This window comes from Mytilus californianus, unplaced genomic scaffold (genome assembly GCF_021869535.1).
Source record: "Mytilus californianus isolate M0D057914Y unplaced genomic scaffold, xbMytCali1.0.p SCAF_24, whole genome shotgun sequence".
Taxonomy (NCBI): Eukaryota; Metazoa; Mollusca; class Bivalvia; order Mytilida; family Mytilidae; genus Mytilus; species Mytilus californianus.
Genome location: NW_026262673.1, coordinates 2402221 through 2415057, shown reverse-complemented (window position 1 = coordinate 2415057; position 12837 = coordinate 2402221).

The window sequence follows — 12837 nt, the reverse complement described above, 5'->3', positions numbered from 1 at the left end:
TGGCGAAATCAAAAGCTCAAACACATCAGACAAATAGATAACAAATGTCATATTCCTGACTTGGTCAACCATTTCCTTATGTACAAAATGTTGATTAAACCTGGTTTTATAGCTAGCTAGCTAAACCTATCACTTGTATGATAGTCGCATAGAATTGCATTATATTGACCACAATGTGTGAGCAAATCAAAGACATAATAGGTAAACATGTCAAAAATAGGGGCAATGGCGGAATGTATATATTAGCGGCAATAAGTGAAATTAAGCATTAAGCTGATATCCTAGACAATAAGCAAACGCCTAGGCAGTAAGTCTATTGCCAAAATGATGTTAGGCATTATTCTTAAATCCTAAGATTTAAGTTTAAATCCTGAAAAATGTGTCCAGGCATTAAAATGTAAATGCAAGTAAAGAAAAAGACATTTATTCAAAGTTAAAATACATTTGGTACATAATGACATGATAAGAACTGAAGTTTAAAATGTAAAATTCCTTAAATAAAGTCACTTTAGGGAAAAATTCAATTTTCTTCATCATTCTCCTTTACTTTACTTATTACTTTTCAAAGCCTCAAATGCTTAAAATGCCTTACCTTTTTTGATTGTCGTAGTCTATAGTTGCCGTCTTTTCTGGGGATTCTAAAAGGTAAAAAAGTAAGTGAGGCGACAGATACCAAAGGGACATTCAAACTCACAAGTCGAAAATAAACTGAAAATGCCATGACTAAAAAAAGAAGAAGACAAACAGACAAACAACAGTACACAAAACACAATATATAAAACTAAAGATTGAGCAGCACGATTCCCACCAAAAATTAAAGTTCAATCTTTGCCAAAAGATCATTGTACTATCTCGGGTATATGCTCCTTGTTTTCACTGATTCAAATTTAGACCGCAAACATATATATACCGAGCCACGCCAAACGGATATTACCAAAAATGGACTAAACAGTAAATACATTATTTCAAAGATAATCATTTGATTAATGGAACAACAGCAATAAATGCAGTTACTTTCAAGTGCATGTAGGGATTTTGTGTCATTAATTGATAAACTTTTCTGAGGTTAATGTAGACTCCTTGTCTTTAGCATGTTTAGCTAACATTTCTTTCTAAAATTTAGTAGTTAACTTCGAGTTTAATTTGCTTTGCAGTTTTAACCTAGATTTAAGTTAATACATGAATATTCACATAACTTGGAGATTGGAGAAAACTTTAGTACTGAAAAGAAGATTAGTTATAAACCAAGTTTATAAAATGCAAATTAGGATTATCAAAGCAGCGATTATCACAGCTGGCATAGTTATCATTTGTTCCTATTTCATCAAAACGTCATTCCTTGACACCTATTATTCCAATGAGAAAGATACGTTTTCAAAGGTCATTAATCAAACTCTTTTTAGACATGGCTTTCGTTATGGGGGCCAAAAATGTTGGTCCTAACTAAAAGACAAAGAGAAAATGGATCAAAACTTGAAGGCCACATTTGGAGTCATATAAATAGTAACTTTCTACGAAAATCACAACTTTTTGCTTATTACAGACATATCATGGAAAATAGACACGCCATCAGCAGAATTTGTGAAACAGGATTCAATGGCGGCCATTCAGCTCTCATGTGGGTTATTAGTAGTTAAGCAACTAACAATCAATCAATCAATACCCATGACAGTTTAAAATTCATCCCTCAAGGCAATACTCTGTTTATTATATATGACATGTTTACTCTTATTCCTTAATATTACCTATTTAATGTTAACATCTTGATTATTACATATTCTACTTTGCATGGTCATGAATTCATATTCAGTAAATATATTATACATTTATTATTGGTATTGTTTTAGATACAAATGTACTGCTTACTTGTTGATACAAAATTTAAATAATTCTAAACTTCATTAAAATTGATGCTTACAGATAGATTTGTTGGTTTGTTATTACACTCATGTTAGATGTTAAAATAAAAATAATTTTAAAACATTAAGCATGATAAAAGGCAAAAAAGATAACAAATTCTGCAGTCAGGTGTGAATGAACATGACAAAAGGAGATGTGGGATATAACAATGATACGTAAACCAAACAAAAAAGTAACCCACTTGTACAAAAACCTTCAAAAAGAAAAAATAAAAGACACACATATGTAATAGATGAGGGAAAGTAAAGTGATTGAAGAATTATGCAATATCGCAAAAAATAATCAAATTTCTGCGATTTGATTTAAAAAAAAAACACGGTTAATTTCCTCGATATTCTTGTCAATAAAACTTACAGCGAATTAAACTTACATGTATGAAAATACATTTGTTAAATTACTTTGCATATGTTGACGGCTTCTTTGTAATCGTTGACGGGGTTCTTTTCAGAAATCCACAGCCTTTGTTTGTATCCGCCATGTTGAATGTCTGTCAGTTCTGATACCCAGAGTACAGGATTTTTGAACATCCATCTGTTGACAATTTCTAGTCGGCCAATCAAGATTTTGGTCGAATTTGGCGACCGATTGTGTCCAACGCTGGTCTATACTGTGACAACCTTGAGGATGTCCATTATAAAGAACAATGCGTTGCTGCATTTCCTATTTTACCAAACAAGTATAAAGAAAGGAAGGCAAAATGGGAAGTTCTACGAAACAAAGTAAATTACAAGCATAATTTTGAGGTTATAAGAAACCAAAAAGGAACAATCATCCCTAGGAATAGATCATCAAACCCATCTCTCACAGGCAAGTATCTCACATGTTTTGTAAAGGAATGTGTACCAAAAGTAATTTCTATAATGCACAAAGAAAAAAATGCTTACAAAATAAAAAAAGAAAAAAAAAAGAAACAGCAGTAAGAACTGGGAGATGTGTTACTAACATTTGTTCAAGCTTTCACAAAAAAAAACATATTATTCTTGATTCTGTATTAAATAATGATCTGATAATCAAGTTTGGTCAGAGGCTATTTGAACGTATGGATTCGGAGGAACACACACCAAATACCATACGTCAAACACGTGTGTATCTTGGGAAGCTGGTGGAGCTATCCTAAAAGATGCCAAGAATTGCACCAGTCTGTACGACACATACTTGAACAATCGAATTTCAAACATCGCTAGGCAAATTTCTCAAAATAACAGAACAAATGTCAAAAAGCTGATGCCGTTGTGCAGCGACGTTCAAGAGTTATTTCGATCTGTTAAGGAAGAGGAAGGAAAAAAACAGAGAGGAGAATACGTATGTGGACCTTTTTACCCTTGTATCCCTATTCAAAAGAAATAGGGGAGGCGAAGGTCAACGCCTAACCATAGCTGGATATGAAACAGGGGAAATACAAATGCTCTGGATGAAGACATTATGTCAACTTTGACAGATTTTGAAGTACAACTATGTAAGACTAATACCAGAACTGTTACATTGATTGATTGTTGGTTGCTTAACGTCGGAGTGGCAAATATTTCATGCATGTTCAGGACGAACACAAGTTAACAATATATACAATAGATAGGTCCTGTAATAGAGGCCGTCCGGGATGAAGGTTGGGACATCTAGATTGCACTGGGAAAATAGGGTATATTGGATAAGGCCAGAAATTTTGTCTGGAAAAAGGCCACCTACAGACCCCTAAAAGAGTTGTTGCAAGGGTTATTAACGTACAAAGAGCGTGACACTCTCTCTACACGAGGCACCGGATTTAACGTCCCCATTCTGAATGGACGTGGCTGCGTACTTGTACATCCCACACAACCAAACGGACGCCCCACTTTGGTAATTATTTAACTGCCGGTCGGAAGAAGACATGTAGCGACCATATTTCTTTTCCCTAGTCACCCTTGGGGGTAATACAAGAATTGAAATACGGGGTATATTCGAAAGAACAGTACCATTCATATCAACACAATCCATGATTTCTAATTGCGGCAAACTTATAGAGTTGATAGACGGATGGAATAATATTAATATACGGTTTTGCACGACCATATCATTCAACAAAACACTATTGATGTTTTGAAAGAGATAAGGGGAATGGTATTTCTAAAACAACATGAAGTCCTTACTTTTACACCACTGCGGAATCATATAAATATTTTAACTTAAGCATACAAATTACAATGAATTATTGATACAGTGCAAGATCAACTGACACAGTTTCTTGGACATGATATAAGAGTACAGTCTACCTTTGATTATTATCCAAAAGGCATTAATTGCTAAGTTCGTAAGCGATGCAAGTGAAGGGAAAAGTCTAGAGAAAATAAATAAATTAAAAATGATGGTATGATTCAGTTAAATTCAGATTAGAACGTACCTATTTCCGTAGTTAATAAATTGAAGGACAATATCCCGCACAAACGATTCAAATAACTTATATTTAAAAAAAGGTTATTCGAAATCAGAGGTATGAACGAAGAAATATTAACTAGTTCGGTTTGAGTTGGTACAGTGAAAATCAACATTTTATATTTGGTCATTCCCAAAGATATGTAGCCGTTTAGATAAAATACAATCCATAGAAGAGCTGCCCTAAGACAGCAAATCGGTTTTTCCTTTCATTTAATAAAAAAAAGACCGGCATCAACCGTTTTCAAATAATCACGTACTGTCATTTTTTTTATTCAAGCATCAAGCATCTTATGTAGACGAAACGCGTGTCTGGTGTGCAATTTTTTTTAAGCCTGATATCTTCAATTAGTGTTATTTCCTAAACGGTAAATCGACAGAATTATACTCAACTTCAAATTTAAGAAAAAAAACATACCATGAGTTATTAAGAAAAACACAACTTCGCGAAGATTGTTGCAAGATTAGACAAAAAGGCGATCTGTTGTAATGAATTGGTCATGGATCGTTCCTCTTCAATTAAAAAAGATCAACAACAAAAAGCTCAATTTTTTTAATACTACAAAGAATTGGTCACATTTGCACTCCAAAAGATTTAAAAGAGGGAAACCATCTGTATTGAATGTCATTGCTAACTTTCGTCATGCGGTTCTTTCAAAATGTTTTTGTTGTCTTGCAAGTACTTTCAGTAGTCAACATTCAATACATAGATACAAGTAATCACCTCCTTATTTTTGTATGGATTCAATTGATCAAGGGGTCTGCAATAAGGTCCTTGCATCGCACGGAACACTTGGTCCTTGCTTTCTTTTTCTTTGCTGCTATATCATAGAGAGCAAATCATTTAAAGCAGAACAAGTGCAGTGTTTTTAGGAAGCCCATTCAGATAGATCTTCAACCAAGTCAAGAACATTTCCACTTCCATCTTCATTAGTATTATATTCGGATTCTAAAGAACCTGATTCTCCATTATTAGTTCTGTATACATATCACGTCTTTCATTAACATCGCAAAAATGTCTATCAGGTCACAGCGTTATCAAGATCAATTCCTGACCTATCTACAGCATTTTGATTTCGTTCGTAATTCTCACTATGATATGTTCTCCTGTTTTTTTCCACAATGATGACTGGGGATTAGAAATAAGATCATAGGTCTTCCGACCGGCAGTAAAAACCTTGCCAAAGTTTGGCGTCCGTTTGGCTGTGTGGTATGTATCAAGTACGCAGTCACGTCCGGTCAGAATGGGGACGTCAAATCCGATCCCTCGTGTAAAGAGAATACCACGCTCTTTGCTGTTAAGAACCCATGTAACAACTCTTCGACATGACCTGTTGCAATGCTAAATTTTTGTTCCTATCCAATATACCCTCATTTTTCAGTGGCAGTCGAAAATTCCCGACCTTCAACCCGGATAGCCCCTATTACAAGACCTACCTATTGTATTTATTGAAAATTTGTTCTCGTCCTGAACATGCATGAAATATTTAGCAACCAACAATCAGACATCATGAATCAATCCAGTATTTTTTTTTTAAAACGACATGCCATCTGTTTAAAAAAACATGCATTGTAATGGTAAGTTGTCCTTTTGGCAATCATATCACATATTGCGATTGCCCCCGCGTGAGGCGTAGATTGGGGACATAGAAATACCGCGCGTCCATCTGTCCGTCCGCTCTTGTTAGTGGGTCTCATTGGGGTATACGTGTGACGCAGGATTGGCTGATTTTTTGTTAGCGTGACACGTTCAAGATTTTATAAAACTTATGTCATAGGCGTATATCAGCAATGTCTAGGACAAGTTCGGAAAGAGTTATGACCTTGGCAATATTAATTATATTGCATATTGAACTGTATAAGCTCTCAAGCCTTCATTTCTCTAAAGATATATGTTAAAAAAAAGGATTTCTAAGGTGTCATTTCCAATATCGTTTGTAACGGGTGACTCATGGGCATCAAAGCTACCACTTCCAAAAAGATTTATAGAAGCTCTTTCTTTATATTTTCAGTAACTCCAAATTAGTCTAAATTGCTTTAAAAAAATCAGTAGAATAACTTTCCTCTTCAGCATCAGTATCAAAACAACTATTAGGTTCAACCCGTAAATATGTAGTATATTATATAGTCATTATCATGATTATAAGAACATCGTAGATAATGAAATATAATTTCAGCTGATTCCTAAAAGAATTACTGTGCCATGTGAACCCTAGAAAATAGTAATTTAAAAATTTGTTTATGCACAATTGTGATATGATGAATATTCAATGACTAAAACTAGCATTATTTTTCCATCCAATTTTTTTTTACAACATGCGTTCTAATGGTAATAAGTAGTAGAGCAAAAGTTTTGGGACAGTTTTCCATTCGTTTGAGCTTTTGATTTTGCCATTTGTTAAGGAACTTTTTGTTTTGAATTGTCCTTGGAGTTCGATATTTTTTCTTTTATTTTTTTCAAATCAATGTGATGGATTGTTATTGAAAAATCTGTCCCGAATAAGTGTTACAGAAGGCCGGACGTAACAACAGATAGTGTTATTAATCTACTATACCTCCACTTCTTTGAAACGGGGATATAATTAGTATTTAAAACTAGAAATTTATTCTGTTGAATAGGTGTGTACACAGAATGATTCATTTCAGCATGTACTGAAAACAAATGTATACAGATTAATAGTGATAATTGTATTGATTTTAACCAAGATAAATGATGTTATTTCTTCAACTTAAACTACCAATTTTACTGGCACATGTAAAACATGTGGAAGTATATTGAACACACAATCAAAAGATTGACTGGAGACCTTCTTCCATTTAAATAAATCCAGAGTTTCATGAACTTTATATTTTTGAAACAACTTTTAACATATATGTTAAGTCATTAAAAATCACATAAAATAAAATTAAGGCTTTTGATTCTACGAAATTTGTATAATACAGACATTCATCATCACCACTCTTTTCACATAGATGGTAACCATGTATTAAGTACTTTTATTCGTAAAATCAAATATTTCATTTTAAATTTCATGGATTGGGGCGAGTTTGATCCCATTCCCGACTGATGATTAATATGTCCTGTTGAGAACGCTGGAAATTCAACCAATGACCATGGATGTTCCCTGTATACCAGCATGATCGGAGATAATAGAAGAGTATGATTTTGTTCTGGACGCTTCAGCTTCAGAGAAAAATAACAATGTGTAAATCGAGCCTGTGCCCGTGGCACCTGTGGTGAATACGGTGGTAGTGACAGAAGAAGAGCCCACACTCATGCACTTCGTTATAAAGAACTGTCTTACCCATCGAAAAATGTCAGATGTGTTGAACTCACTAAAAGAACTGCAGCTAGCAGGAAACTTTCTGTATGATCCCTTATATGTGTACTGGGAGTCAGTGGAGATGCGGGAAAAATTTTTTAATGTCCCTGTCGCATTTCACCGAGTTCTGGATGTCTGACAGAGATGATTGGGTGACAGCTTACCCTTAGTAAACTTGTCACATACATATTTGAAAAACACAGAAAACTTAATTTAACCAATGAACCCTGCAAATGATGTAAAGGTCAAATGTTACCAGACAGACAGATATGTACATCTTACAGTCAATATATTCCCCAAATATAGTTGACCTATTGCTTATAGTACTTGAAAAACAGACCAAAACACAAAACACTGTTCATTGACTAATAAACCATGAAAATGAGGTCAAAGTCCAATTAAACCTGCCAGATCAACATACACCAAATATAGTTGATCTACTGCTTATAGTATTTGAGAAACGGACCTTATTACGAAACTTCAACTCTGAACACTGATCCATAAAATGAGGTCAACGTCAGATGAACTCTGTCTGACGGACAAGTAGACGTTGCAAGAGACCCATATACCAAATATATTTATCCTAGTACTCATAATAAGTGAGAAATTCACACAACCAACAATCTCAGTTTTTTCAAGCAGTCTCTGAACCATGAATAAGGTCAAGGACAATGGACATATGTCAGACAGAATATTCGTAACATAGGGTATCTGCATACAAGATATGAAGCATGCATGTATTCTACCTTCTGAAATACTTTAATTCCAACAGTTTTTTTCCAACTATTCATGTAATAAAATTTCCACTTTAAAAAACCACTTGGCCTTATATCTAATTTGTACATTACACTGACCATGCATACTGCACTATGACTTGTAATTCATTCAGTGAGCAAGGGAATGATAACCAAACTGCTCCGGGTTGTGATGTTAATTCAGATGATGATGATATTATAGGTTATATAGGGCCGTTATAGTAACACTAATCTTATATTCCATAAGATCCATACACTTATACTCAAGTTATTGCCAGAAAACCAGAAAAAAAATAATTGTTTTCTGCCTCTTTTCGACCCCCAATTATTAAATGATATGGGCCATGACCCTCCAAAAATCATTCCAAACTTTCCTTTGAAGTATGAAACCTTGTGGTAAAATTTCATAGAATTTACTCTTATACACCAATTATTTTCCTGAAACATGAAAAATGCTTCTTTTTGGCCCTTAATTCCTAAACAGCTACGACAATAACCCCCATAATAAATCCCAACCTTTCTATTGTGGTATGGAACCTTGTGCTTTAGTTAAATAGAGATCCGTACACTTATACTCAAGTTATTGTCTGTGAACCTGACAAAAAATTGTTTTGACAGACCCTTTTTGGCCCCTTATTCCTTAACAGCTATGACAATAACCCCAAAAACTAATCCCAACCTTCCTATTGTGGTGTGGGTCCTTGTGCTAAAATATTGACCAAATAAATATCTCTTATACTCAAGTTATTGTCTTAAAACCAGAGAAATAATTGTTTTTGGCCACTTTCTGGCCCCTAATTACAAAACCGCTAAGACTTTAACCCCCAAAATCAATCTAAACCCTCCTATTGTTGAATGAAACCTTGTACTAAAATTTCTAACACATCCGTACACTTACACTAAAGTTATTGTCTGCGAACCAATTTATTTTCGATGAACCAGTAAAACTGACCTTTTTTGGCCCCTAATTACAAAACAACAAGGACAATAGCTCTTAAAAACAATCCCAACCCTCCTTTAGTGGTATGGAACCTTGTACTAAAATTTCAAAGAGATCCATAAATTTATACTCAAGTTATTGTCTGCGAACCAAAATGTCTTCAGACGCAGACAACACCATAACATAATATTACCGCAATTTGCGGTCGTATAAAAACATTACAGTTATCTTCTAAAGCAATTACTTAACCAAATATATTGTTTCCGGTTTTTATGGGGACTAACTGTTACTTATACATACATTCTGCAAAATGACATTGACCCCTTTAGCGCACAATAGTCATACCAACATCATAACATGATACAAAAGCTTCCAGTGTAAAGCATTTACTGTGCACAAGTTTAAGATTCTTTTATGTTTATAATCCAACGATTTAAACAAATTGCATGAGAATGTGTATATTTATTGCATTTGTCTCCATAATATTTATAATATGCTTTATCTCAGATATATGTCTAAAAAACAAGAGGTGTTCAGTCTACCAATTATATTCAAGAATGAGAGTAAGAATGAAGATTGCCTTGACATCATGGATGCTTACGAGAGACAGCTGACAGAAATGTTCAATCTTGCTTATGGTATATTAAATATTGATATTTACAATTGCTTAAGAATGCTCCAAAATTTAATTGTGTATGCTTTGTAGTTTAAGAAAAGCAGTTTACAAGTTTATATGAAAAGACAGTGGATGATTTACTAATACTGTGACTTAGATAGAGCTGGACGACCAGTATTTGGTGTTGTCTGTGTTATAAAGATGTTGTATGATTGCCAATGAGACAACTCTCCACAAGAGACCAAATGACACAGATATAAACAACTATAGGTCACAGTACGGCCTTAAACATTGAGTAAACCCATAGCGCAAAGTAAACTGTAAAATACCCCAATATGACAAATGTGAAACAATTCAAACGAGAGAACTGACGGCTTCATGTTTTTTTAGTTCATTGATGTACTGATGTCCTTGGTGTGTCTTGTTTTGTTTAACTTTGTGTTTCTGTCCATAGATTTTATCCATTTTGTAAGACACTTTGGTTTTTTCGAAACTTCTTTAAAGCATTCTTGTTTTATTCAACCAATATGCAAGATTTTTTGCAGATCATTCAGATTATTATTTGGCATCATAAAAATATTTCATATTAAGGTTGTGAAATTTTTTTTTTTTTTTTTGGTGTATACATAATAAATAATGGCAATTTCAGAAATTAATGAAAGTTGTTTTGCAGTACATTACTAAACATAATACACAATCAATGTTGTAGGAAATACTGATATGTTGCAAAAACATGGAGCCGTCCATGACCAGCTAACAAGGAAAAGACTACAGAATGTAAAAGACATAAGGTTTTTAGCATTAACACCTGAGGGGAGATTTGAACACCTGAACCCAATAGTAATTGAACATTGGCATGTCAAGCAGGATTTGTTATCTGTAAGACATTTAGTCAGACATAGAAAAATATATAGGCTTTTACTATATAATAAGGGTTTTAAGAAAGCATACTGAAATATTATATACATTATAATATACACATAAACATTGTATTAAAAATTCAACATTAAGGGGGCTCGCGGGTTCAAATTTTCGCGCCAACTGAGCAGGAAGTTACGCATCGATATCGCAAGTCATACCTATTGTCGTTATTGTCAATGATAATTAATTTTGATTATTATAAACAATCTATTTTATTTAAAAATATAACAAAAGAATGTTGTAATTTAAAACTGTAATTCGAGAATTTTATAAAATTTACTATTGCTATTTTCATTGTTGCAAATGCACTTCCGTTTTGTGGTAATGGCATTTTCTTGCCAGCGAGAGAAGATAAACACAAGATAAATCACAATAAACGAACACGTGGGCTGCTTTTCATGAATACTGAAACGCAGATCAAAAATATTAGAACACGATCTTCATTTTAGTAACTTATGAAGCAGTTTCACACTTGTTTTACACTAGAAAAGGACCCGGAAATATGCGTAAAATGTATGTAATATTTTGTAAACAAACAATGAATAATGTAAGTAATTATTCTTTAAGTTTCTAGCGATCCTTCATTTATTGAAGATTCTTCGCCTTATAATTTACATCGTCTGCTAATGATCCCAGCACAAGAGTGATTCACGACCATAAAATCATTTGAAAGTTAATTTTTTTTTAACGGAATGGGAAAAAAAACAGGGACAAAAATTAATGTGTATTATAAATTATATAAAACTGAGAATGGAAACGGGGAAATATGTCAGAACAACAATGCGACGACCAAATAGCAGAAAATGACCCAAAGCCACCATGGGTATGAATCTATGATGGGTATTCCACACAGCAAGAAAATCGAGCCCCCCGGAGGCAGGATCCAGCTAGCCCCTAAACAATAATGTATTGTCCGGGGAAATGGACGTCAAACTTAACGGCAAAACATATAAAAGAACCAAAAAATAAAAAACAAGACTAAAAAAGACCAGAATTTCCCGACTTGGGACAGTGTGAGGCGCAAACAATATTTCAGCGAGCTTAAACATGTTTTGTCAGATGTTAACACTCCACTATACCTCTACCCAATGTGGAATAAGCAAACACACAGCAATACCCACACTAAAATGAGTGATGCTCATTGTACAATGTACTTGTGATAAATGTTATGACACATTATTTACAGACCACTTAGGGTCCAGGAGTCGTTTTCACATTAAACTTACAACTAAGATCGATAGTACAATGTAAGTCATAAACAATTCATATACGATCAATGTTCGTTGTGAGTTTTTTTTAAATCGATTCCTGGTGTGTTGACTAAATCACCATTTATTTGCGACTTGGCAGTTGTGATATATATAAAAAAGAAGATGATGCATGATTGCCAATGAGACAACTCTCCACAAGAGACCAAATGACACAGAAAATAACTACTATAGGTCACCGTACGACCTTCAACAATGAGCAGAGCCCATACCACATAGTCAGCTATAAAAGGCCCCGAAATGACAAATGTAAAACAATTCAAAAGAGAAAACTAACGGCCTAATTTATGTACCAAAAATGAACTAAAAACAAATATGTGACACATCAACAAACGACAACCACTGAATTACAGGCTCCTGACTTGGGACAGGCACACACATACAGAATGTTGTCTACATCAGACACCATATGTAAATTAATACTAATGACCATTTGTTTTTTCGGAAAAAAAGGCAGGAGTTTCTTTCTTTTGCAAACAGAATTTTCATTTACTCTATTGTTAGTTTATATTATAAGTCCCCTACCGACGAAGTCGAAGGGGACTTTAGGTTTGCACTCTGTCCGTCTGTCTGTCCATCCGTCAGTTCGACACACAGTTTTCCACACTTTTTTACTTCATGCTTGAAGATATTGATTTGATATTTGGTGTATTGTTATATCATGACAAGTTATCGACCAAGTTTGAAT